At 36.7% G+C, this 26,862-nt stretch overlaps 1 protein-coding gene and 1 long non-coding RNA gene across 2 annotated transcripts in view; both read right to left on the bottom strand.

Annotated features, from left to right (window-relative positions):
- The window catches only part of LOC140149974 (uncharacterized), a 176,032-nt gene that overhangs the window by 142,956 nt on the left and 6,214 nt on the right, over nt 1-26,862 (bottom strand). The window contains 2 exon segments of the mRNA XM_072171979.1: nt 1,430-1,510; nt 3,195-3,394. The gene's annotated coding sequence lies outside the window, so the exon portion shown is untranslated.
- Nucleotides 15,070-26,214, bottom strand: LOC140149962 (uncharacterized). The gene is made up of 4 exons (XR_011858787.1): nt 25,892-26,214; nt 22,876-23,047; nt 22,336-22,464; nt 15,070-18,669 (listed from the first exon to the last, which is right to left on the bottom strand). It is a non-coding gene; the product is annotated as an uncharacterized lncRNA (long non-coding RNA).

Genomic DNA, 26,862 nt, shown 5'->3' with positions numbered 1-26,862 from the left:
CCTCTTACATTCACATAATCATTGTTATAACAACCTCTTACATTCACATAATCATTGTTATAACAAATTGTCAAATGGTATCAAAAGGGCTGTAGATCAGAGAATGACCTAAAACTGCCAATATTTTTACTTAATTCATGGGAATCCTACACACAGCTTTGCAAAACATCAGTTATCACTAGATAATTGTTAACCTTGTTTACAAAAATATCATAATTTTAAACCATATTTATCAGTTATTTTCAGAAAATTAAAACTATTTGATAAAATTGTGCTTCTATGAGACATTGATTTTTCAGAGTCGTGGAAACAGGTCAAATGCACTTACTGCAAATGCACAAGTGACACATAGCAGCTAATATTATTGTAGCAATTTTATAGTGTACATCCTGAAAAGCTTGTATTCTATTGTAGTAATACAACTTTCCCATCTCAATATCGTAACGATATTAATGCTTCCGGTGAAGGCATAAAAAGAACCCTACCATTCTCCAAAGACTCCATCAAAACAAAATGTTTTCATACCATTTTCAAAGGTTGGCATTAAACATTTGCATTACAATGAAAGCATTTACCGGGTACAATTTTGTCACAAACTAAACCCAACATGCTATCAAGCTAAAATTATCATTCACAATAATGAAAACAAGGAAGTACATATAGAATCTAGTTATAAACTCTCATTCCTAACCCGTCCTACCTCCTGGCCAGCAATTTCTTCCATGTTTAAACATGTTATTTGCTCAAGTTAACTGGGAAAACACTTGTCTGGAATGTTTATTTTTAAACTGTAACAAATGTGTGCAACATTTTTACAACTACAGATCTAAAGTCCAATTGTGAGGATTTTTGGCACCAAACACCACAACATAAATAGTATGGGGCTTGTCCATCATGCAAGATTGAATCAAGAAATAGAGAATGAAGCATATTCCAGCTTTGTATTCTATATACTGATTGTCAAGTTCTCTTACACGAAGGACAGTTCTACGCTGTTTTCTCTGTCTGCAGTGGTACTCAAATTATATCATTTCACTTACCTTAATATGCATCTTGCATTATTCTACATGTTGACAATCATGTTCATCATGCAGCATGTATTTGTATAATGCATACCATCAAGTGCTGTAATCATTAGGTGACGAAGTGTTCTGTCAAGATCACTCCAAAGTATTTTACGATTACACAGAACTGTCGATTAAATCTTAATAGGTCAAAGGTCAAACGCAGAAGTAAATCACAGATGACAGATTTCACATACATGTATCTTAATCCTTAGAAGGAAGGGGGCTTATGTCTTAGCTACAACTTTCTATGTCTGTAAATGTCACTCACTCGTTTGACCTTTGACACTATAATATCCACTTATACCTAGTTTATAATGATTTCAAAACAACACACTTCGGGTAAGAATAGAAATTGCTCATACCTTGCACCGTCAAAATTATATGACAGCATTGATGATCAATATGACACTTCCAACATCTGCAATTGACAATCTTCTGGTTATCTAAATAGAATAAATAAATCAATCAATTGTATTAATATTTATTATATTAAAATTTATATTAACATGAACCAAAAGTGGATATATGGTATGAGGTAGGACATTAAGTCACAACAAGTAACACATTGTTTGTCCGGCACGCTTTCTATAATGTGGGGGTTTGGAATTCCGAAAATCGGTAAAAAGGGTGGGGGTTAAAATTTGCTGTATAAAGGGTGGGTTTCTAAAAAGCATGGGTGCAATATATTAAGCATGTGAGTAAAGCTACCAATTGGAAAAAATTATAATATTCAAGTAATTTGATGATCTCTTCAAAAACATTCATATTTTAATTTTTATTTGTAAATTTTGAATGAAAATTGCAGAAATTAATTTGCTGATGTTTTCAACCCATAGTAGAATTGACGAGCCATGACTTTTATGAATGGCCATGATTAATTATAGTCAGTCTCTACACAGCTACTTTGGCCCACTCGCTCCACACTAGAAGTGGAGTGAGCGGAACCACAGCGGCTGTGTAGAGACTGATGTATCGGAATCAATTCAGGATGTCAGCCATATGTAGAAGTTCACACATGTTGTTGTCGTCCAAACGAAACAAAACTGATGATGAAAATGGCTTTGGAAAAAGCGACACACAGTTCGTTCAGGGATCTTTTGGGGCGAGTAATTGTGCCAATATAATGTTGCAAATGTTTCAGATGAAGAAGAAAATCATGGTGTTTGTTAGATGAGGATAGATTCTGCATCAATTCGGACTCTGAAATGGACAATGGCGGGTGCAGATCGTGAGAGCCCGGAAGTGAAATATGTAATTGCGGTAGTGACAAAGCTTCCGAATTTACAACTACAATGCAGTGAATGTTGTAAGCTTTGGTCACAACAGGGTAGGGGTTCAATTTCTGGTAAAAAGGGTGTATGGCTGAAAAGCGTGGCGGAAAAATAAAAAGGTGGGGGTTTGACCCCCTGACAAACAGTGAAACATATTTAGAAATACCTTTGTATTTGACCTAATAGATGCTTAAATTAGTCATCTAAAGGGTGCACTTCATACATGCAAGTACCAATTTTGAAAGTAAAACTGGATATTTCGTTGCAAAAGTTGTAGTTCAAGAAAATTTTTTTTGTGGTGGGGGGGAGGAGTTGGGGAGGCGACAAAATCAACAAATTTTGTGCAAAATTGCTGCTACAGGGGGCAACAGGGGGGAAAGAGTTCTAACTGGTGGGGCATTTTCCCCCATGCTCCCTATGGCAACCACCACTGGCATCTCCATGCTGATGTTTTTTCTATGATTCAAATAGCAGGCATGGGACTACGCATTTATGAAAAAGTCTGGAAAAGCGCGTAAAATTTGACAAAAACACCTGAAAATGGGCTGAAAATAAATAAAACGGCGGGAATTTTGACATCAAAAAAGACTGGTTCCAGAGTTTTGACTGGAAATTCTCATGCCTGAAATAGTATTTGTAACCTTTTCATGCTTTTGAAATGGGTCCACATTTTAAAATTGAGGAGTTGATGCATCTGGGAGAAAAATGGAATATTAAGAAAAAGAAAACAAAAAAATTTGCTTGTGGGGAAGAAATTACCTTCTTCATCCTTGGTCAAAATGAATTTCATGCAATGTAAAAATAATAAATATTACTGGTAAGCATTACTAACAGATTCACAATATAAAATCTTTACCCAAGCAGACTAGCTTTCTTTCGTATTGCACCAAATGAAATCAGAGGATTACTTCTGTTATAATCTTGTAGACATGGCAGGTCATCTCATGTTTTCTTTGCCTTGTTGTTGTCCCAAGTTGGGGTCATAATAGACTAGGCTTAATTCGCTCGAATGCATCCATCATTGAGATGCAAGTGGAGAACTCGTCAAGATGCAACCTAGGAATTGAAGGTAAAACAAAAACAAAACATTCATTAGTTATCAGTTACCTCATCTAGAGAACCAACTAGTGTATTTTCTTTAATGTACATTATGGCTTATAAAATGTATAGCAGCATTAAAAGTGCACCTTAGCTGCCAACTGTAAGGTTATCTTGCATAGTACCGTACTGACTCGAGTATAGTCCCACCCCGTTTTTGGGTGAACTTTTTTCAAAATTGGGGGGGTGGGACTATACTCGAATTTCAAACAAACAAAAAAAATTCTGGTTTTGGAGAGTGTCCCTGGACTGAACCTAGGCCTAAATGCTAGGATCAATCATGGTTGTCTTCAAAACAAACAAAAAAGTTTTTTTCTGAAAAAAATTTCTGAAATTTTTCGAAAATTTGGGGTGGGACTTTACTCGAAGGTGGGACTATACTCGCGTCAGTACAGTAATATTGTCATATAAACCATTCAATCCATAGAGTGGAATTACTTGAGACATCGAACATGGGTGGATATTATTATCATTTGGAAGATTTTCATGTTATTTATGATTGCTATAATATCAATGATGCCCAGAGAAAATATATGAGTTCAACATGAATTGCTGAACTGTGAAATATAATTTGATAAATACTGGGCCAAAGTTTCTTTATCAGTATACAGTACGGTAGCAAATTTAGTGCAAGAAGCATAGGCCTACATTGTACCTGGAACAAACTTGTGCAATCCAGAAAGTTCCCTCCAAGGAAATATTTGCACTTGGAGGGAAATTATGGCATTTGGGGAGAAATTTTGGCATGTGAAGTGTGATCAGAATTTTATAGGCATGATTTGTTTCTACTACATCTTTCACAATAGCTCAAAATGTAGCCTGGATCCCTGATTATTCATAAATGGGCCTCAAAGAATCCAAACCCTTCATGGACCCTTGCAGCAAACATGTCCCTTCACAGCTTTATGTTGATTTAAGTATCGTGGTTCAGTATCCCAATTCAACACACTAATTGTCACAATAGCATTTTGAGTCGGATCTGGGCCTCAATAAGAAGACATAGTCCAACCCTTACGGACACCATTAGTATGTAGCAAGCATGACCTCCTCCCTTTACAAGTACATTGTAAGTCACTTGGTAACTTCACACATATCATCACTACAAGCCATCTTGACCAATACATATGGGCCCTTTATGCATCAGTAACAAGTTTACACCTTCATCATACTACTTTATTTCACTCAGTATAATATAAGTATTCAAGTTAAGACAAATGATGAGTCTCAGCTCTTCTTCTCTAGTTGACCCAGTAATATAACCTGGCGACTTCAGAGATTGGCTGAGCTGGGTACTGAAGCTGGCTGAATTCCAAAGGCTACTAAATTGACTCCTATCAGACATGTACCTCGGGTATCCGTTTCAACAGCACAGCGGTCGGAAGTGTTTAAAGTAGCATAGCGAACACTGGAGTAGCAAATAGACAATTTGTCCGTCATACACAACAAGCTACTGATCAATGTACTCTCCTTAATAACAAAACTACTGCTGATTTTTTTGTATTTAGGTTTGATATACACAACTTTTGATTAAACATATCAAAAAAGAATATTTACCTATCTTAAGCTATTTTGCCAATACTTTCCATAAAATAATAGGAATTTGTAGTTACTGTGTACACTATCACACAGATTGTGTATCATGTGCCTAGTTCATGTGTCATTCTCTCTATATACGATGATAGCACTGTCCATTATCGTGAAAAATAACACATCTTGTCATGTGAAAGATATAACAAATCATGTTACCTATTTCCAGGTAATATTACTGATCATATGATAAGCAATGTTTGGGTGTACACATACATACTCAATCTAAAATAATATACAGCAAGATGTTATCATTTCAAATTTCACACGGTCAGAAGTGTTCAATCACACCACTTTTTCTAGTCTTATCTCCTATTTTCTGCAACATAAACTATCCAAATATCTATCATTTTATTTAAAGTACCATTAAAAAATCTCGTTTGGTTTCATATATGGAACATATTTTAGCCTTTAAATACTAGTAATCACATTAAACAAATGAAATGTATTGCACCACAGACAACTTCATCGCATTTTATAGGTGATATCGTATATGATTAACATTTTTGAGGGTCTAGAATTTGACAACAGCAGAGTGAGAATCGGGTATGTTTATTAATACCGATTATTATTGTGTTTAAAATGTATGTAATGAATATGTACAAAGTGTATTTTAAGTATAGCTCAAAATACACCCCTATCTGTATGGTAATTAATAAACAGCCCGAAGCAGCACTTAATGACCAAATAGCTCATTCACCAACTTCTGTCCCTCAACAAATTTAGGCTTCAGCAATAATTAAAATGCTTTTGCAGTAATGAGGTTATATTTAGCTATGATAAATGACAGCACTTTCCACTAACTGGGAAAAATGATGAACTAAATATTGGTTTAATGAACCTTGCTAGTGCTCGTTATTTTTACCATTTACCTATTTTATCAAATTTACAGTTTATATTAAATTACAGTGTAACTCATTATGTAAAGTGAATTACAGCAAAAATCTGAAAATTTGCCTTCAATTGCATTTTTTTGACAAAAAGGTAGAATTTTCCATGATTTTTGTTTTCCGCTACAACTGTCTACAAGACTAACTTGGACAGTTTTTACATTTTGAGAAGGCAACTAATTTGAGCATTTACCCATTACTGAATGTCATGAAGTAAATCTTTTTCTAATATGATTGCGTACAGATTTAATGAGTCAGAATGTCCTCAATTGTATTCTGAGTTACAGTGTAAAATGGGCATGAAGGTCATATTCATAGGTATTTCAATTTGGTGCTACGTGTATCTCATTAAATGAGGTACACGTAGCACCAAATTGAGGTACCTATGAATACGACCTTCATGCCCATTTTACACTGTAACTCAGAATACAATTGAGGACATTTACGGCTCATTCGTGCTGTACGGTCACATATCTACTGCTTGCTTGAATTAGCCATGATCATGATGGTCATATCATCAGCACATGACAAAGCAATGCAATCCAACAGGTGAACCATAGTACATAGCTAATCACCATCATTCACAAATGACTTCCCATCCCAATCTCACCATTGATCATTCACCATTTATTGATCTACGTATATGACACAACAGATTTATACTGCTGAATTCAACAACCCCTGCATTTATAAACCATTGCATGCCCTGTACATTGTACGTGTATAGCACTTACAGATTTAAGTGTTATCATCAGCAGTAAATTTGAACAAAATGCAAAATCCGATAATCGCTCTTATGGTTAATTGACAGTTCAGCAAATAAAAACACAGAGTGCTTGGTCCATTTACACACAACGCCCAGATACAGTCAACAACCATTAAACTGTATGCATCAATCTATGGCTTGCATGTGTCCACTGTCCAACCATCATAATAGTCAAAATAATGGATAACATTAGTGACTGGACTAGGCTGACTTAAATGTCTACTCCTATTAGTATTTCGTTCATACACATTAGTAGTTACTACTATACTAGTTAGTGATTGGGGCAAAAGCATCAGGTTGAAATATTAGAACCAGGGTCTGCCTGTCCAAAATTTGACCTTAAAAACATAAAACAGACCTTTGCCCCTTCTGGGGGTTCAGTCAGTTTAAATAGCTAGGCCTAATTGCTATATAGCCTTGATTTTATTGGGCTGGTCGTGTTTGAGTTTACAGAACTTATTCAAGCATTACTTTTAGAATATATAGCCACAAGTCACAGGTTTTAATTTTGCCTGTCCCAAGAGCAAAATGCCTGTCAAAAATAGGGGTAGATGGGTGACTAGCTAACACCCTGATTAGAACATTAGTTCATTGTGAGTTTGGCCCAGCTACATGACATGTATGATGTATATCATTTCCTAACATTATCCATCTCATTTTCCCAGTTCTAGGGTGCACAACACCAAATCCCGCCACATTTGCAATAATACTATAGTGTGCAAAGGAAATGGCTCCTAAAAAATTGGGTGCTCCTTGGCAGCAAGATATTTCTAGTAATGATTGGCATCGTTATTAAGATTGGTCTTAACTAGTTCAGCCACATTTGGTCACACATTCATAATTTATACAAACACACTGTGGAGACACATACAGTAGAACCTCATTATAACGAAATCGGATACAAGCAAAACCCTGTTATAAAGAAGTATTTTTCCAGAACCAAGATGCAAAATTCTTTTGTTATTTATTGTTTTTACAACCCTGATATAACAAAATTTGGATATAAAGAACTAATTTCTCTGTCCCTGACAACTTCGTTATAATGAGTTTCCACTGTACAAAAATACTGCAACCAATCACACAACCAGCCCAACAGAGTTACTGTTTATTTATTTTTTTATTTCTTATTTAACCTGAATTAACCAATCAATGGACTGGTGCTATTCTCCCTTGGTTCCAAGGTAAAGAGTTTTACCACATACCCAGCACTCATGTTCTGCATGTAAAGTGCTGTACCAATGACATGGGCAAACCAGCTTTAAGATGCAAACTAACACTTGAATTTTGGCTTTCCTGTTGGAAAATAGTCCAAAACATCGGAAACAGTAAGATCGTCCGATGTACGTACGGAGTCTATTACCTGTACTGAATTCTGTGTGTTGTGCCTGTTAGTGTTACACATCAGGTCATACAGAGTCTAAGTTCTCGGGTCTTATTACTTTGGCCTACTTGATAGCTGTGAGGAGGAGCAGTAGATGGAAGCACAAAGACTATACAAATCATTATCTTAATGAAGCTTTCTATGACAAGTCTATGACAGCCAAGCTCCAAATACCAGTATTAACCAATAATAATGCATCTTCTTGAAGCCATGATATTCTAATCTTTACCATTTTTCACCATGATGTAGTAGTTACATCGGTGCGCATCTCATTGCTAGCGTTTGCTCCGAGCGCTGGCGTACACAAGCAAGCGCCTAAAGACGCCGCATAGATGAGTGCACAAACAGAGCCTAACATGTTGATGTCACTACCACATCAGGGTGAAAAATGGTATAGGACCAAAGAATGGATGAACGGATAAAGTTGAATATCGGACAAATACATTGAATGTAACTTTGTAAGTCTACAATGTACATTGTACCCTGAAATCTTTCAGAACACCAGATGAAACTAAAATGAATTAGCCTATGATGGCAAAGGCAAGCCCAATGCAATTAAACTTGAATATTTATTTATTCAATCATTTTAGGAGTCTGTCAAATGGTCCTTTATAGCAGACCTTACTGTATATTATCACAACGAATGTTATAAACCAATTGACTTAGAAATCAGGGCACAAACATGTGACATTTTCTTTTTTCCCCTGCATTTTTAAATTGCATCCACAATTTCAGAGTCATTATAACAATCTTCGTAAAATTTGTCACACTCGATCACAACATCCTCACATTTCTCCTCCTCATCAATGTGATGCCAACTGGAGCTCTCGTTGACATTCACATTGAAGTGTGCATGTAGAGCGACCCAGCACTAGATTACAGTGAGTGGCACTGTAAGAATGTATGGTATGGGGTTTTAGTTAGGAAGATGAACTCCGGCGACGACGATGATGGTTTAGTCACCGTGTTAAGGGGGTACTACACCCCTCGTTAAATTTTTGCCTATTTTTTGTATTTTCTCAAAAACTAATAACACAGTGGTAACAAAAGTTATGTATATTATAGGGGCAAGGAATCCAATTACTACACTAAAATTTCAGTGACACCAGACAAACGTTTTGTCATTTATGATAAGAAATGAGGTACCGCTAGGATGTACCTCATTTCCTATCACATATACTGAACCGCTTGTCTTGAGTCACTGAAATTTCAGTGTAGTAATTGGATTCCTTGCCCCAATAATATACATAACTTTTGTTACCAGTGTGTTATTATTTTTGAGAAAATGCAAAAATAGTCACAAATTTACCACAGGGTGTAGTACCCCTAACAGAATACATGAACATGTGTTATCTTTAATAACAGACAAATAGCTATAACAATATCCTAAAACTTATCAGAAGAAGAATCAATGTGCAATTCATGCTGAAGAAATACTTTGAAAATACATTCAAATTCATACAAACATTAAATTGTAATTTATCTTGCAATACATGTACGAGATAGGATACCGGAAATCAGTTGATGAAGAGGATATTTATAAGTCAGCCCCCACATGTGATTTGCATTAAAGACTACAACCTGAGGCATATCTGAAATGATAGCACTGAATATAAACAAATAATTCACCTGTGTTAAAATAATGAAGTGAAACATGTAACTACAACATACCAAGGTAGGAGGGTACATATTCACTTATAAGTGTAAAAAGAATGAGAATAGTAAACATAATATCCATGGGCAAAATAAAAGATATTGTGTTTGAGAGTATAGGTGACCCCGGAGTGACGTCACAAGCCGTTGACCTCCGTGACAACAAATCCGATTCAGAAGTCAAATTTGTAGTTTTCTGTGGTTTGTCCCTTTTCAAATCGGCCAAAATACTACCATTTCTATAACTTCTCGACATGGGGCCTCCAGCCAACAACAAAAATAAAGCCTCTCCCCTACATGTTCATGTGTTCAGCTTCACATAAAATGCAATTTTCGCCAAGTATTTAACCTTTATTTTACCGAAATCGGCCCGAAATTTGCTCGATTCGAGGTCAAAACAAAATGTAAACAGACTGAATCAGCCTCTGCTACAAGTCTTCAACTAGTCGCACTGCTCCACGGTCTATTGTGGGTTGAAAAGCATAAGTGTAGGCACTGTAGCATCATGTAAAGTAAGTACCCGGATGGCCGGGGTCACCTATATAATATTAAATAATCTAAACCAACCATAAACCTTTGAGCACTTTATTCTACTAAGGTTAAAATTTTGTCAAATATTTCACAAAATTAATTGCTGCATAAAGGGGGCTGATACAGCCTACAGCTATGTTGATGTCGTTTGAACAGTTTTTAGGTAAAAGACATGGCATGTGTATAATTCTTTTGTGTGGGGTGTGTAATTTCCAAACTGTGGACATTTCCCCACAAAACCAATTGACTTCACCCCTCTAAAAATGTTTATTCTGAAAGGTCAGACTAGATCCAAGGACTGGACTGGACCAACGATTCCTCACTACCACTCAAGGGTGAAAATAAGTGGGAGACGGGAGCCGTTTAGTCCCCAGAAACCCTGAAATGGCCCCTGTTCCCATCTAAATTTAAGCTGACCACTGACCAGGGGACACTTTTGTTCAGAAACTGGCCCTCAGTCACTATACCCAAAAATTCAATTCCATAGCCATTAATGCATGATGAACAAATCCAGAACAAATATTGGCCCTTTTTGATTAGAAGTGGCCCCTGGTTCCATGTTGAATGAAGTGAACCAGGGGCCATTTTGTGTAAAAAGGACCCCCTGGTTTATCATTTCTTATTTTCACCCTTGCTACCACTATAGATCATAGATGGCTGCCACTGATGTCTCTTTTTACAATTTTAGACTAGTCAAAGACCTACTTCTTTACTTAAATTGTACTTTTATTAGTCTCTTTTCCACTCAACCTTATTCCTTATTTCTCTTATACAAATTGCCAATGCAAACAGTCAGAAATAGACTTGTGTGTGGCATACATGTACCTTCTCATTATATATCCATGAGATATTTTGTAAACTGCCTCATTAAGCATGGCATATGACAAGACAAGGCAGCAAAAGGATCCCATGAAAATTTACGATATGAATTGTCACAACTCTTAATAATTGATAAGGGACACCGAGCGCCTCTTAAAGGTTGCGGCTAGTTATGTAAGTGTCAAATGCTTTTATATTTGCGACAATATATTTTGAAAAGAGCTCTGGAAAGGCCCTTGCTTTTCTTGAATTTTGTACAATTTAAAAACAGAATAGCAACAGACTAGGAAAATAAACTTGCAAAAGTTACTATCGTTGAAATTCCTCATGAAAGTCATCAAATTACACAATTTTAATGTTTGTAAAAATAATTACCATCTACATTTGTAGAGCTTTGAATCATTAAGCTGCTTAAAATAGGCGACAAAACATATTCCTTGCTTAAACGTGATAGTGCATCGTTATTATGACAAGAAACAAATGGGTGCAGTAGTAATTACACTTGGAATACACCTGAGGAGTAGAATCAATATTGTATGAATATATCTTGGCTTCCTTTACCATGTCCGCAATATATGTGGTTGCTTTATGATGACCAGTGTCTTCGCCTAAAATATGTACAATTTTTGTTGCGTACAGATCATTTTGCCTCACTCTGTATACACTATACATGATGTAGGCCTACAACTTTGAATGTGTAGATGTACATGTAGTTAACTTTATATTCAAGTCAAGGATTAACCATTTCAGCAACCAAGCTAACCAACTAGAGCTCATTTCCTAAAATAAATGTCATTTTGATTTTGACTTTTTTTTTTAGGTCAAATGTTACTCTTTATTTATTTAGAAATCCATGTTTTTTAATATCTTAAATTACATTATTACATAAAACATTCTTATGAAAGAAATGAGAAAATATTTCAATATTTTGTACAAGCATTAAATAATAATCAGTAAAAAGTAAGTTAGCTTCAAAATACATGTACTTAACCTTTCTTCCGAAAGTACCAATATGGTATGCTATTGTTAATTATTAATTTAAAAAATAAAATGAATCTTGCCTCTTTTGGGATCAGAAACAGGCAAGACATTAAATTTGTGTTACTTAACTATTATTATGTTCTAAATAATAATACTGTTTTATTTGGCTGATCACTGTTAAAAGCATCTAAATGTAACTGGATGATTGACAAAAATGAAGTTATGTTAAATTTCTTTGTTGTGAGACTAGTTTTAAATTTCAAAAAGACGTAAACACGGATTACCTGCATAATTGACCTGATAACTTTTAAAATTAATACACATACCTCAACATTTGCAGTATTGAAACACATTGTACCCTTTACGCAATACATTAAGAAATTTATCAAAACAATGGTTAAATCACTAAGCTGAACAAACACCTGTAATGATTGCACTCCATTGGCAAAACAAAATTGTTGAACGAAAACAAAACACTTCGAATGAGAGCATCCTGTAAATGTCATCCACATCATCGTTTCTAAAAAACTGCAGATTCAAATTTGCATTCCTAATTAGAATTTTTAAAAGCATATTATAATGTCATAAAATCAATTCACTGGCAAAGCTCTTTACAGCATAGATTACAATATAGGCTATACAAGACAAACATGGTTTTTTTGAATTCGCAACATTAGAAAATGAAAAGGAAAGTAGTAATACTTTTACAATAAAGCTAAGTTCCTAACATTGCACACTAGGCACATGTAACTATCATTCAGTCATGAATACTTTATGTCTATTCAGTGTTCATCCCAGAAAACATCATATTTCATTAGGCAATCATGAATACAGCATTATATGCTTTGAATCACCAATTGAGATGTCTACACGCATGCTGAACCCAACTATATTCTTGTTTTCATTTTTGCATTACATGCATAGGGACAAAGATGGGCAAATAAGCCCAAGAGATTCACAGTACTTTAAGAGATGAAGAAGAGTGGATGATGACGTCACAGTGGAAGTGTCTGCTCGCAGGAATAACAACACAGCTATGAATCTATTCATAATATATCCTAGAATAAGGAACTGATTATTATCTCCATACTACAAACTGTTGTACATATCTGTGCAATGGGACATCAACTAATGTATATGCAACTTTACCATTTAAAAGCAGCTCTAAATGTTTTAACCGTGTAATTCCAATTTCCATAACCTGAGTGTTTTCCACAAAACTCAATAGATGTACTACACATGTATCAACTATAATACATTGGATCATAGTTCTTTCATCTTGCAGGTGTTAGGTGCACATCATCTTCATATATTGGGTCATCTGTCTGAAATCATAAACAGGCCTCAATGGTAAAGATTTATTCTGAAATGTTCAATCATTGCCTACAGGTATCAAACACAGATTCTACAACATGATCTTTGACAGGATAATATTCCCGTTATCAATAAGAAAATCATGCCTACGGTAAACATTGTACCTAACAAGCAGCTGACATCAGATAACAAGAAGACAGGTAAACATGTATACACTGCTGTTAGTGTTGTACAATTTCAACAACAGGTCGCGATAACAAATTTGTGTGGGACCATGAATTGTTCAGGTATTGACACACAGTACAAGTAAATGTGTACTATCAATAGATCACACTGCACCTATAAATTTTATCAAGTCCACCCACACCATGCAGTCTGTCAATTTCAAACCCACCACATTGCAGTAACAGTACATTGTAATAAGACTACACATCCAACTTCTCATTGGTGGTACACCAGGTTATATCCAGGATATAACCTGGTGTACCACCGGTGCTAAGCACCGAATTGGCGACAGCAAATCCGTAGGTAGCCCATTGCCGAGTACAACCTGGTGGCAACGGTTATATCCTGGTGTACCACCGCTTTGGTTGTCCACCAAAGCGGTGGTACACCAGGTTGTATCCTTGATTGCGAGCGCGGTGATTTTAGGATTTTATAACATCATCCTCAGTAGCCACGGTTATTTGTAATGATATTATATCGTATTGTTTTGAACTTAGTAAACGAGAGACGTAATAAAAAGTTCACGTTGACAAATTGAATAGTTTATTGTGGTATTTTATTATATCATAAACAGTCATCGCAATTCATACAAAATAATCACATTTTTAAACATCGAATCGAGGTTTTTTGTTTCTAAATAATACACTAAAGTAATCAAACAATGACTATGTGTACACAATTTCAATATCTATCAATATGATTTTTATCCGAGATCGACACTTTTCCCAGGTGGTGGCCGCATTGCATTCTCTAAATTCAGTAAATTTTCATCGTCAACCGTGTAATTGAATGGGATTATTTTGAAATTTTAAAACGCTTGAAATATCACAAACAAATAGGCCTATGTTGATAAATAATATAAATACAAGCTAAAACCGTTGGGGTTCGATAATGAACCCCACAAAACTAACCGACTATATTGGAAAATGCCATACGGCCGGGTGGTTTCACAAGTTGCCGGCTCGATCATGTCATCCGCCGCCTGACTTTTCCAGAAATTGACCCTAATTCAAGATAGTGCATGAAAGTATAAAAACGAACTGGAAACTCGCTCGGATATTCAACAATCCGAATGGCGATCCCCAGTACAGTAGTAAGACAGTGTTGATGTTGTTGGAAAACCCGGTTGGAAAACTTCTCAAGATATATAATGCTGCGAAACTGAGCCACACTTTCGTGTAATTTTGGTAAAAAATACAACTGTATTAATTGATAAAACGGGTAAATAGATATACGCAATTTTCGCCATCGCCATCATCCTGACCCGAGTCGGTCATACAGCTCAAACTTTTAGTAAAAGATCGTTTATAGCAAAGACGTCGAGATTCGCGCGATGGGTCTATTATAAATGTCAAGTTTTCAACTTTTAATAGGCATTTTTATGATGTGGGCAAGCTAATACTGTCAAAATTGCAACTATAATGAATTATGAGGAAATGGACTTATTTTTATACGATTTGTCATGTCCATAACGTACATTTATTAACCGAAATCGAAGGGTAAAGTCGGGGGTAAAGTACGACACGAGTTCGACATTATGGCAGTTGTTGAATTCGACAGGCCGATCATCATCATTTCAGGGGATGACAGTGCTGAGGGCCCGGGCTGAGGGGTGATGCAATAATTATGTGTATCCCGAGGTGGTGAATTATGGGGGTAAAATGTTTTGGGGGAGGGGAGCATTTTTTGGCAGGTTGAAAAGGGTGGGGGTCAAGCAATTTTTGCAGGTCGAAAGGGTGGGGGGAGCAAGCGATTTTTGGCACAGACGTTTTTGGCACCGTTTCTATATGACGCCCAAACAAGGTGTAGGAAAATATTACGAACACATTAAAATATGCAAAATTTTGTGCCAGCTGCGCTCGTATTATTATAACAATTTTAAGGTTTTAAATTTGGGTTCCCCCAAATCTTGCATGTGTAAAAGGAGGAACCAAAGATTTTTGGAATGCATGTCAAACTTCAGGGAGGGGCATACGTTTTTTGTCACGTCAAAGGGGGGAAAGCAATTTTTGGTTGGCAGACCATTTTGAGAATTCACTACCCCGGGGTACACATAATTATTGCACAGCCCCTGATGCAGTAGTGTGTTTACAATTACACAATTACAATGAATACATCATACAACATTAAATAACAACTTAGTGCCCACAGGCCGCACTTGAAATGTGCGAGGAGTTTCTGCAATATTTTGATGCACAAGGTTTTCAAAACCTTTTTACATATGGCGTGCACATCATTTTCATACTGATTTAAATGTTTCGATATGATGCCTGCAAATATTGATCTAGACTAAAAGTTGCTCGATCGATATAGCGGCCCAAAAAGGTCCCCCCCCCCCGCAGTTACGCCACTGACTGCGGCTGATTTTTTGCAGGACTAAAATTACCATTGCAATGTGATTGTGCATAACCAGGTGCAACCCAGTGGCGTATACATTTTATGCCATTTTAGCGGTGTACTAAGAGTAGACCATAGACATCAAGGAGACCATTCTCAGGACCAATATTACACGCACATCATATTACAATACCGCCAGATGACCCAAGCGTTATCCTGTACCCCACCCCCTCGCTAAAGCTACCTCATTACATATATGCCTTGAATAATAGGCAACGTAGGTAACAAAATCCTGTTCTACACAAGGGTCAAATTTCAAAGTTGTTCAAAATTGGTTTGAAAACATACGAAAGAATTCCTCTCATCCCAAGGATTAAAACAGGTAGAGTTTGACTTACATGTGACGTAGGCCCCTGCCATTCTGAAGTTATGAGCAAAAAGGCCAAGGTCACATTCTAAGGCCTACAGGGGACAAGAACTAAAAAATTCCCAGATTGCAGATATTTCCTAGGTTACGATGCATGTTGGATCAGTGTAAACTATTTGCATTTATTTTTTACATGAAAAACAATTTGAGTCTTTTCTGTTGTTTATCCTGTAGGCTCAAAAAATTGACCATTGCTTTCCATTTTGCTTTCGGTACGTTGTACAGGTCAAAATATCATAGTTTCAAATCCTTCAAATAAGAGGAATACTTTTTTTATTATTATTTTTAACCAAAAATTATGTATAGACAAAATATTTAATTCTCGATCATGAGAGCTAACTTGGTATTTGCAACAGGTATTTGCATTGACCAATCACACTGTTGTTGGTAGGCAAGGTCAAGGTTCTGGGATGTAGGTCGCTCGATCGTGTTATTCAATGAAAAGTACGCTGACACAGAATGTACATCCTCTCATGATCGAGAATTAACTATTTGCCCTTTTTTTAATTTTTTTTATCTTGAACAACTTTGAGCAATGTTCACTAAAAATGGTTGAAAAATGCTAAATTTTTGCACAGTATTTTTGTGGGACATGCGTGCACATTGGACATATCAAATTACATTCTGATAAGAAATGTCCTGATATCAAGTAATTTTGATTTTTTTTAAATTGGCGATATAAAACACATTTTGGCAATTTATTAAAAAAATTATATTTTTTTATTTTTCATATAACAGTCCTCAAAGTAAAATGTATAAATCTACTGATATGCACTTTAAGTGTATGTAGCTGGGAGGAAAAGCCAACGCTCATTTCAAAATGTTGACCTTTCGTATTGAAGATAGTCGCTTATCTTTTTTGGAAAAAATGCATCTTTAATACTAAAAGTCAAAATCTTTAAATGATAACCAGCTTTTCCTCCCAGCTACATACACTTTACTGGTATTAATAGCATTAGATTTAAATTTTACTTCGAGGATTGTTAATATGAAAAATATACATTTTTAAGAATTTGCTGTAACATTTGAATATATCATAAATTTCAAAAAATCTATTATTTGACACCAGAAAGCCATTCTTCCTATTCAGAATGCAATTCCTTAGTGTGGTTTTTACGTGTGTACATTACAGCACATTGATGGATGGCACGCGTAAAAGTGTGTCACACACCAAGTGACGATGAGCTATAAACGCAAAACATGCTGAACTTCAAAGCTATATTGCCGGTGACTCGGCTTCACAATGAGAGTCTTTGGCTCAAAACCCAGTCATACACCCACCCCCACACACATTAAATACATTGTCTACTTGCATGTATGAAACACCATGTTGATGTCACTGATTTTCAAAGATATACTGAAATTCACTATACCCCCCCCTGGTGCCGCCACTGTGTTTGACTGCCAGATCAGACCACACTCTAAAAAGATTTTGTAAAATTTGACTAGAATCAAGTATAATAAGATGTCACAGAATAGTCTTAGGATTTTCTAGTCAAATTTGACACAAAACCTGGTCAATGTGATCAGAGTTGAGTCAAATTTGACTAGAAAATCCTGTGAGATCTTGTTCTAATTCTAGTCACATTTTGACTGGATAATTTTAAGAATGCAGGGAACAATGCCCAGCAACACATGAAGCAAAAAATATAGATCACACAAAAAAACATCATATGCATACAGTCATTACAGTGGTTTCTGTTGTGTTGTCAACAAATTTCAACATCTAACACTTGTTAGGGGGGGGGGCTGATGCAAAAAGGAGGCCTTAAAAGTTTTGACTCTCCTAGGGGGGGGCCTGAAAAAATTACCACAAATTTTCCTGGGAAAATTGCATTTCTATGGGGGGTTGACCGATAATTTTCATGTCAAAAAAGGGGGGGGGGCTGAAATTTCGGAGATCTGAAAGGGGGGGCCTGAAAATTTTTTGTGATGAAACTTTTTTGCATCAGGCCCCCCCTAACAAGTGTTTGTGAATGGTCCCTAATTAACTGGATGCATGGATGCAGTGAAAGTCATCTGGTCCAATAACTTCATTGTTTTGAAAACGCCAACCCAACAAATATGGAGCTAAAGTGTGATCAACAAAATGTGCACTGCAAGTGTTGAAGTTCAGAGCAGTGTGCACAGTGGGTGAAATAGTTGACATAGAAAATATGATAAAAACATATATTGCTCCTGCAGACGGTCATAGTGTCATTGCTATAAGTTCATTGTTGTTAAATGTTTGGTGCAAGATACATTATACCAGCACTCAGGGAGTCCAGGATGATACTGATGATTTCAAAGTTGTATTTAAATGTTGAAGTAGACAAGGTGAACCTGAAATGAACAATAAAAAACAAAACGATGTTTCAAGAATTGAACTGATTGTGTAAAACAGGAGGTGTTTGCAACATTAAATTAAAAAAAACTGAACAAATGAAATTGACTCTTTCAGATACATTTATGTTATAAAAATAGTGGCTTGATCCACAATTTACTTTTTTGATCAGGTAGAATTAGCTCAACATCAAGCCAATAACTCGCTCATCCCGGTTCATTTCTTTCTGTTCGTTCCAGTTCATGATGAACTGATGGCATGAACTACAATGAAACGGGATGAATCAAACTGAACTAATATGAACCAAAGTGAACTCATGGTTCAATAACCCATTTCATCTCTGTTCATCCTGGTTCATCTCATTTCATTATGAACTGATGGAATGAGCCAAAATGAACTGGGGAGAGCCCTGGGGATGATCCAAAGTTAACTTGGATGGGCTGAGATGAACTAGGAAAAACAAATTGAACTGGGATACCTTGAAATGAACCATCATAAACCAAATGAATCAGGATCGATGAACTGAAACAAATTGATATGAACCAAACTGAACCGAGATGAATTAGGATGAACTAGTTCATCTTAGTTCATTTTGGTTCATCTGGCAGTCCATCCCAGTTCATTGTGGTTCATCCTGCTTCATTTTGTTTAATCCTGGTTTATCTGAATTCATTTTGGTTCATCCATGCCCAGTTCACCTCAGTTCATTATAGTTCAATAACACAATTCATCACAGTTCATTTGTATTCATTCCAGATCAATATGAACTGAAAGGATGAGCCTAAATGAGCGGGATGAACCCAAATTAATGAGATGCACCAATCTGACCTGGTAGGAACCAAAATGAACTTGGATGAACCAAACTAGTTTATTTTGGTTCATCCCAGTTCAGCTTACGGTTAATCCTGGATGGACCAGGATGGACTACGAAAACTAAAATGAACTGGGATGAACTAGAAAAACCAACTGGGATACCTTGAAATAAATATGATAAACCAAATGAATTGGGATGAACTGAAAGCAATTAAGATGAACCAGGATGAACCAAGATGAATTGCGATTGCGATGAACATGTTTAGTTTGGTTCATCCCAGTCCACCTTGGTTCATGGTTCAATAGCCCAGTTCATTTATGTTCATCCGGGTTCATTATGAGCCAAAATCGGGGCCAAAATGAACTAGGATGAACTAAAATGAATTGTGATGAACCACAAGGCGGTTCTCGAACCACGAGTCTCGCCTGCTTTCGCCACCGCCTGCTTTTACAATTGCTTTTGGTAGAAGTAAATGAACCTGCAACAACCCATGGCGATTTTCCTGTTCAATTTGAGCTTGATTGGACCAATATTGAAATTTAACCTTTGACCCCTAAATTTTGATGGGTCTCGGCTGGGGACAATTACCTGGCTGATGATGACTGCACCCACCAAGTCTCATGCCCATCCAAGAGTTTTTACTAATTTGACCCCTAGTGACCCCGAAATGACCTTCCAAAAATGTTGACTGTACCTTCATGTATCAAGGTTCATGCCCATACGACAGTTTTTAGTCATTTGACCTCAGATGACCCCTGAGTGACCTCAGATGACTGTACCCACCAAGTTTCATGCCCATGTGACAGTTTTTAGTAATTTGACCTCAGATGACCCATGGGTGACCTCAGATGACCCTGCAATGACCTTCCAAAAATTTGACTTTAAATGTTGACCGTAACCACCAAGTGTCATACCCATACGACAGTTTTTAGTAATTAGACCTCAGATAACCCCTGGGTGACCTTAGATGACCCCGAAATGACTTTCTAAAAATTTGACTCTAAATGTAGACTGTACCCACCACGTTTCATGCCGATACAACAGTTTGTACTAATTTGACCTTAGATGACCCCTGGATGACCCTGGTTGACCCCAAAATGACCTTCCAAAAATTTGGCTCTAAATGTTGACTGTACCCACCAAGTTTCATGTCTACATGACAGTTTTTACTAATTTGACCTCAGATGACCCCAAAATGACCTTTCAAAAATTTGGCTCTAAATGTTGACTGTACCTACCAAGTTTCATGCCCATACGACAGTTTTTGCTAATTTGACCTCAGATGACCTCAGGTGACCTTGACCCACTAACCAGTACAAACTTGTTCTGCCTGTCGTCAAGATGCACCCACCCACCAAGTTTGAGGAACGTGCGACCCCTAGCCTCCGAGAAAAGAGGTAAATAAGGAAAATGGTCAAATTATCAAACAAATTATAAAAAAGGTCCCCCGATAAATAAATGAGGGTTTCCATAGTGCAGCTATGACCCAAGATTGGTTGCATTAGGATTTAAACTGTTCATATGAGACCAAATTTTAACCAAAAGTCTCAAAATAATGGTATTTTACACGTTGACCTCAAATGACCTTTGACCTCTGTATATGACCTTTAATCACTGTCAATATATGAGTTTGGTTGCAATAGGATTTGAACTGTTCATATGAGACCAAATTTGGCCATGTGTTTTGAGTTGGGCCGGTAATGCGTTACATGTTTTCGCGAGATGAAAATTGCATGTTTTTTTGTTTGGATATGAATATCTTCCACATACTACACCCAACATATATAAAAGTATACATTTTCTGGCTGCAAATGAACCAAGGAATCCAAAAATGCACATTAAAATGACACAGGGTGTAACACTAAGGAGCTATGAAACTGAAAATACCGAATATTTTAGGGAAAAAATGTAAAATTTGACAAATTAAAAAAAGGTTAGCTTCACCCCATATTTAAAAAGTTCCATACTTGAATTCCTCTCAGTCAGAGCTTTAAATACATATATAACATCATAGGGTTCAATAAAATTAAAATGATTTTGCGCCAGCCTCTTTCAAGGCATATTTTCCCATTGACTTCAATGTGTAACCCGAACGGAAAATAAAATATGCAAAATTGCTTCTCAAAGCAAACTAAATTACCTGGAATATGATTGTATGGTCTTATAGTATGCAGTTTAAAGTGAATTATAAAAATGTGAAAAAAGAAATGGACCTCTTGCATCATATGACCCCTGGGGTCACTTTTATTAAATTTGCTCCTCCTGATCCTCCTCCTCCTGATCCTCCTCCACCCCGCACATTATGCTAATTAGATGCAAATTATTCAAATGTTAATAACTTCTTACAACTTTTTTAAGGTTTACTGTATTGGTCTCATCACAAGCTTTAATTTGACACCAAATTTAACTACATAGGCTGCATATTAACTGAGAAAATTAAAAAGATGAACCCTAAAATGTCGCGCGCATGTAACATCTCCACCTATTTACTGGCCCAATTCAAAACGCATGGCCATTTACAAGTTTACCTTGTTTGACCTCAAATGACCTTTGACCTCAGTATATGACCTTGAACCCCACCCAAAAAAAGTATCCAGAGTTTTTGACCATGACCCACCTATCCTGAAAATCTGAAGTCAATCCTCCCATCCATGCCCGAGATACAGCATCCGGACGGACGGACGGAAGCATGGAAGCACGGAAATTGCAAAAACAGTATGCCTCGCGGTGGAGGCATAAAAAAAAGACTGATATAAATCATTTGCATGCATTCAGTTGGTGTGATTTGCCAGCAGAGACATGCTTGGGTTCAGATGGGACCAGGTGCAAACAAAAAAACTATTACATGTACCTGTCTGCCTTTTTGTCCCGGGCTGTTGGTGTTATTACTCTACATGTAGTTCTTCAATATACTTTCTTCAGACCATGTTACTTCACCATCCATTTCTCCACTGGAGTGCCATTATAGACCAGAGTAAATCTGAAAGAGATTGAGAGAAAATTGTCTGGATCATCATCGTCATTTATTAGTACCGTACCGTACCGTACCACACTAAAATATTTCACATGTCCAAAATCAAGCATCTTATTTTTGCTTCAATTAGGCCAAAAAAAAAAGGTTTGTCTCAAAGCTCACAAGAAATTTAAAAACAAATGCGATTTTTTTTTTATTATTTTTTTATTCCTGACTTTTTTCATGGTATTTTGAGAAAAAGTCTGATTTTCGCCGATTTTTCTGGAAAAACTAAACATTTTTTTTTTGAAATAAAAAATTTCCGCATTTCTTTTTGTCAAATCATGCTATTTTACAAACGCACTCGCAAGATTTGAGACAAACCTTGTTTTGTTTTTTTTGGCCTTTTATAACATTTTTTAAATACGATTCACTTACTTTTTACCAAAGGAGAATATATTGTCGAGTTGTTGTACAGAAGTGACAAATAACCATACTGATCGAGTTTGCCAGCCAGCCAGGTAAAAAAAACTGGCCCAGCAGATGTCAGCATTTGACCACTAGTTAAGATAATAAGGCGACCAAGGAAGAGTTGACCTCAGGGATGCACCTGTTTGATTTAAAGAGATGATAGATAAAAATATTAATGATGATGATAATGATGCATAAATACAAATATTTTTTTCCTATTCAGGTCTTAGGTCACAGTGTTCAATAAAATGGGTGTAGTACCCCTTAACATTTTAATCATATTCACTCTAATTTCATAATACATGTAATAAAAAGATGTTGAGGTAATTTGGAGGTAGGATATATGAAAAAAAATGGCTCTAAACGTTGACTGTACCCACCAAGTTGCATGTCCATACAAGTTTTCAGTAATTTGACCTCAGATGACCCCTGGGTAACCTCGGATGACCCTGAAATGACCTTCCAAAAATTTAGCTGTAAATGTTGACTGTACCCACCAAGTTTCGTGACCATACAACAGTTTTTAGTAATTTGACCTCAGATGACTGGGTGACCTCAGATGACCCCAAAATGACCTTTCAAAAAATTGGCTCTAAATTCTAAGATGACCTCAAAATAACCTGAAAATTATCCATAAAAAGGTGTACTGGTATGTTTTTCTTGATGAGGAATACGGTCAAATAGTTTTTGTTTCTCTAAAACTTGGCAAAATATCCAAATAATGAAATATTTGGAAATAATGAATTATAATTATTTGACCGGCAATTTTCCAGGACCGGGTTAGGTAATGGGAAACTGGGAATTGACTTCCATAGCCTTAGAGCCCCCTCCCCATTCCCCAATGGATAACTCTCCCAAAACAAATTAACAACTACAGTCATGACTGAAAAATGCACTTCAAATCTAAACTTAAATGACTGAAAATGGTGGTCATGAGCATGTGAGGCGGAAACTTGTCAAGTAGTGTCAAGTAAAAGTCTTTTTTTTTTACTTTGTAAAAAAATGTGTGTTTATGGGTAGGCACTTCTGGTTTCGAATGTTTATGGGTATAAACTTGCGTTTGCAGGCACATGTTCATTGTTTTTAAGGCAACGCACACGGACGCATGAGAAAGTGATGGGCAAGTACTTATGTGTCTACAGGTATATGCTTGCAGCCGTTCATTAGTTAGTGTTTATGGACATGCACTTTTGTTTTCGGTGTGCATGCGTAAACGCTTTTGGCATGTTTGTGCATACTCGCAAACACAAATTTTTTGCGCACCAGTTACAGGTACCAATAAAACACTTGCTCATGTGTGCCCGCAGTCAGATACAAGTGTGTACCGGGACCAATTAAGGGTGAAAATAAGAAAATGATGAACCAGGCGTGGGTTAATTCGAGGGCTGACCAGGGGCCACTTCTTTTCACAAGGGGCCAATATTTGTTCTGGATAAGTTCATCATGCATTAATGGCAATGGAATTGAATTTCTGTGTATAGTGACCAGGGGCCAGTTTCTGAAGAAAAGTGTCTGCATGCTGGTCAGCTTAAAAGATGGGACCAGTGGCCATTTCAGGGTTTCTGGGGGCTAAACGGCTCCCGTCTCCCACTTATTTTCACCCTTGGTATGTACCATACCCAAGGGGGCTGGCATTTTCTTTCGATGGGGGTCCCAAATATGTCGGTGGCGGAGTCAATTTTATGACCCCCCCATCGAGGGCAAAATTTTTTACGACCCCCCAATCGCGAGTCGAAAAAAATTTATGACCCCCCTTCCAACTACACAGACTCAAGAAAATTATTCATTGACGGAACTAAGCCTGCACGGAGCACGCCAAAACTTAAAAGTGAAGAAAGTTTTTGAATGCATCTAGCGTAGAATGTGAAGCTATTGGTGAGCAAATTCTTGGCTAGACTTCTCGAGCAATAATATTAGAAACTAATTTAACTAAAATCTAAATGCATATCATCCCATGATGATGATCCACAATTAATTGCAAAAAGATCATTAATTTTACAGCGTGGTACCAAGTAGGTATGCTAGGTGAATTCAAATTTGCCATCAAACTGCATCATTTTATATATCAAATTAAAGCCCTTGAGTAAACAAAGCCAAAAATGAAAACCTTTTTTTCATAGCACTTTCCGTAGCAAAGTTACATCTGGTCAAAGATTGACTTTCATCAAACAATGTCAAAAAGATTCAGCTAGCAAAATTCCCCAAAACGGCATTTCGGGGGGGTTTCTAGATCTTAGTCTCATGATGATAGCAGCTTTTTTAATGGAACTGCTATCAAAATCCTCTAAAATTCCATGTAAAGCGAGTGACTTATCACCATAAAAAATCATATATTTGGGTCAAGTGAAGTATAGAAAACATATTTATGTAGGTTTCTTTCTTCGCCAGTTGTTTTAAATTTCTATGTAAAAATGCATTGACATTGTCGGCGAATTTGGCTGACTAGCAAATGTGTTTGCCTGGCATATATACCGTCCAAGCAGGTCAAGCTTAGGCTTCGTCAATTCAATTTTATTGATAAAATAATTATCTAACAAAACTGTATTTTGTTTTTGTTTACGTTCATGACATGGTTCATGCGTTGGGATTATAATGAGTCAACTCAGAGTCAAATCATGTCTCATGTCATGATGATCATGTTGATACTGAATCTGATGACAAACACGAGTCACGACAATACGAACTTTTATTTCCGTAGACAATATAGTAATAATGAACAATAAATTAATATTTTATTCACTAACAGAATTCCTATATTTCGTGCAATTTCTACAGTCATGCATGCATGACAGTGCGTACTTCAACTTTGTGGATTGATGAAATTGAAAGCTTAAAATACGAAAGCAGGGAAGCTTAAAAACGTACCTCACACACACTGACGGTAACACGCAAAATCCTCAATTGATTGTTGTTATTTCTCCATTTCAACAATCTCTACCATATAAAGAATAAAAAATTCACTAGAAAATATATCACAACTTACAATTTTCCGCTTAAATGGTGCTCTTTCCGCACGTTTCCGTGTGATGAACTTGAGACGCCGGACATTTTTTTTCTGCTGGAATTTTATCCCCATGGTAACGTCACGCACACGAACACATTCTTCAGCTGCAGACAGCGAGATCGCCGCAGTGGTGTACCACCGGGTGTACCACCATCGCACCTTATTTTGGTTGTAAACCTGGTTGTACACCAGGTGTATAACCAGGTGGTACTCGGCAATGGTGGTACACCAGGTTTTCCTTCATTTGGTGTACCACCTGGTGTACCACTGTTATGGGATACACTAGGTGGCCCACCTGGTTGTACACCTGGTTGTACACCTGGTGTGCAACAAAGCGGTGGTACACCAGGTGTACCGTTGCAATGGAGTGCTCATTGCACTGGTACACCAGGTGGGCCACGATTGGTGGTACACCTGGTGTACCACCAACCTGGTTGTACACCTGGTTGTACACCAGGTGTACAACCAGGTGGTAGTCGGCAATGGTTGTACACCATAATTGAGAAGTTGGCTGTGTATATATGCACATTGTGCATGAAGTTTGTTAGGAAATATATTTTCAATCATGACCATCAGAAATCTGGCTAGAAAACACCACAGATCTAGAATGTGTATTATGTTTTCTGGGCCATTTACATTTAACGCTTACACAATGAACTCAAATAGGAAAAAAACTCAAGGGAACCACTTGCTGACAACCACAAGTTTTAGGCTTTACTTAGATACGTTACTGTACTAAGTATGCATTTATGCTCCGAAATGTTTAGAATGTCATATTTCTCAAAGGAGTTACCCTACTTCTGTAAATGATAACATTTTTTGAAGGAAATTTGATGAGGAATTCAAATATCATTGGTTTTTGTATAAATTTGGGCAATGGGCATGGAGAAAAAAGTTTTGACTGACAATGTCATAAAAATCATAAAAATTGTGTACAACTTTCGAACACC

This window comes from Amphiura filiformis, chromosome 1 (assembly GCF_039555335.1).
Source record: "Amphiura filiformis chromosome 1, Afil_fr2py, whole genome shotgun sequence".
NCBI classification, from domain to species: Eukaryota; Metazoa; Echinodermata; class Ophiuroidea; order Amphilepidida; family Amphiuridae; genus Amphiura; species Amphiura filiformis.
The sequence above is the reverse complement of the archived record's forward strand: the minus strand, read 5'-3'. Positions and strand labels throughout refer to the sequence as shown.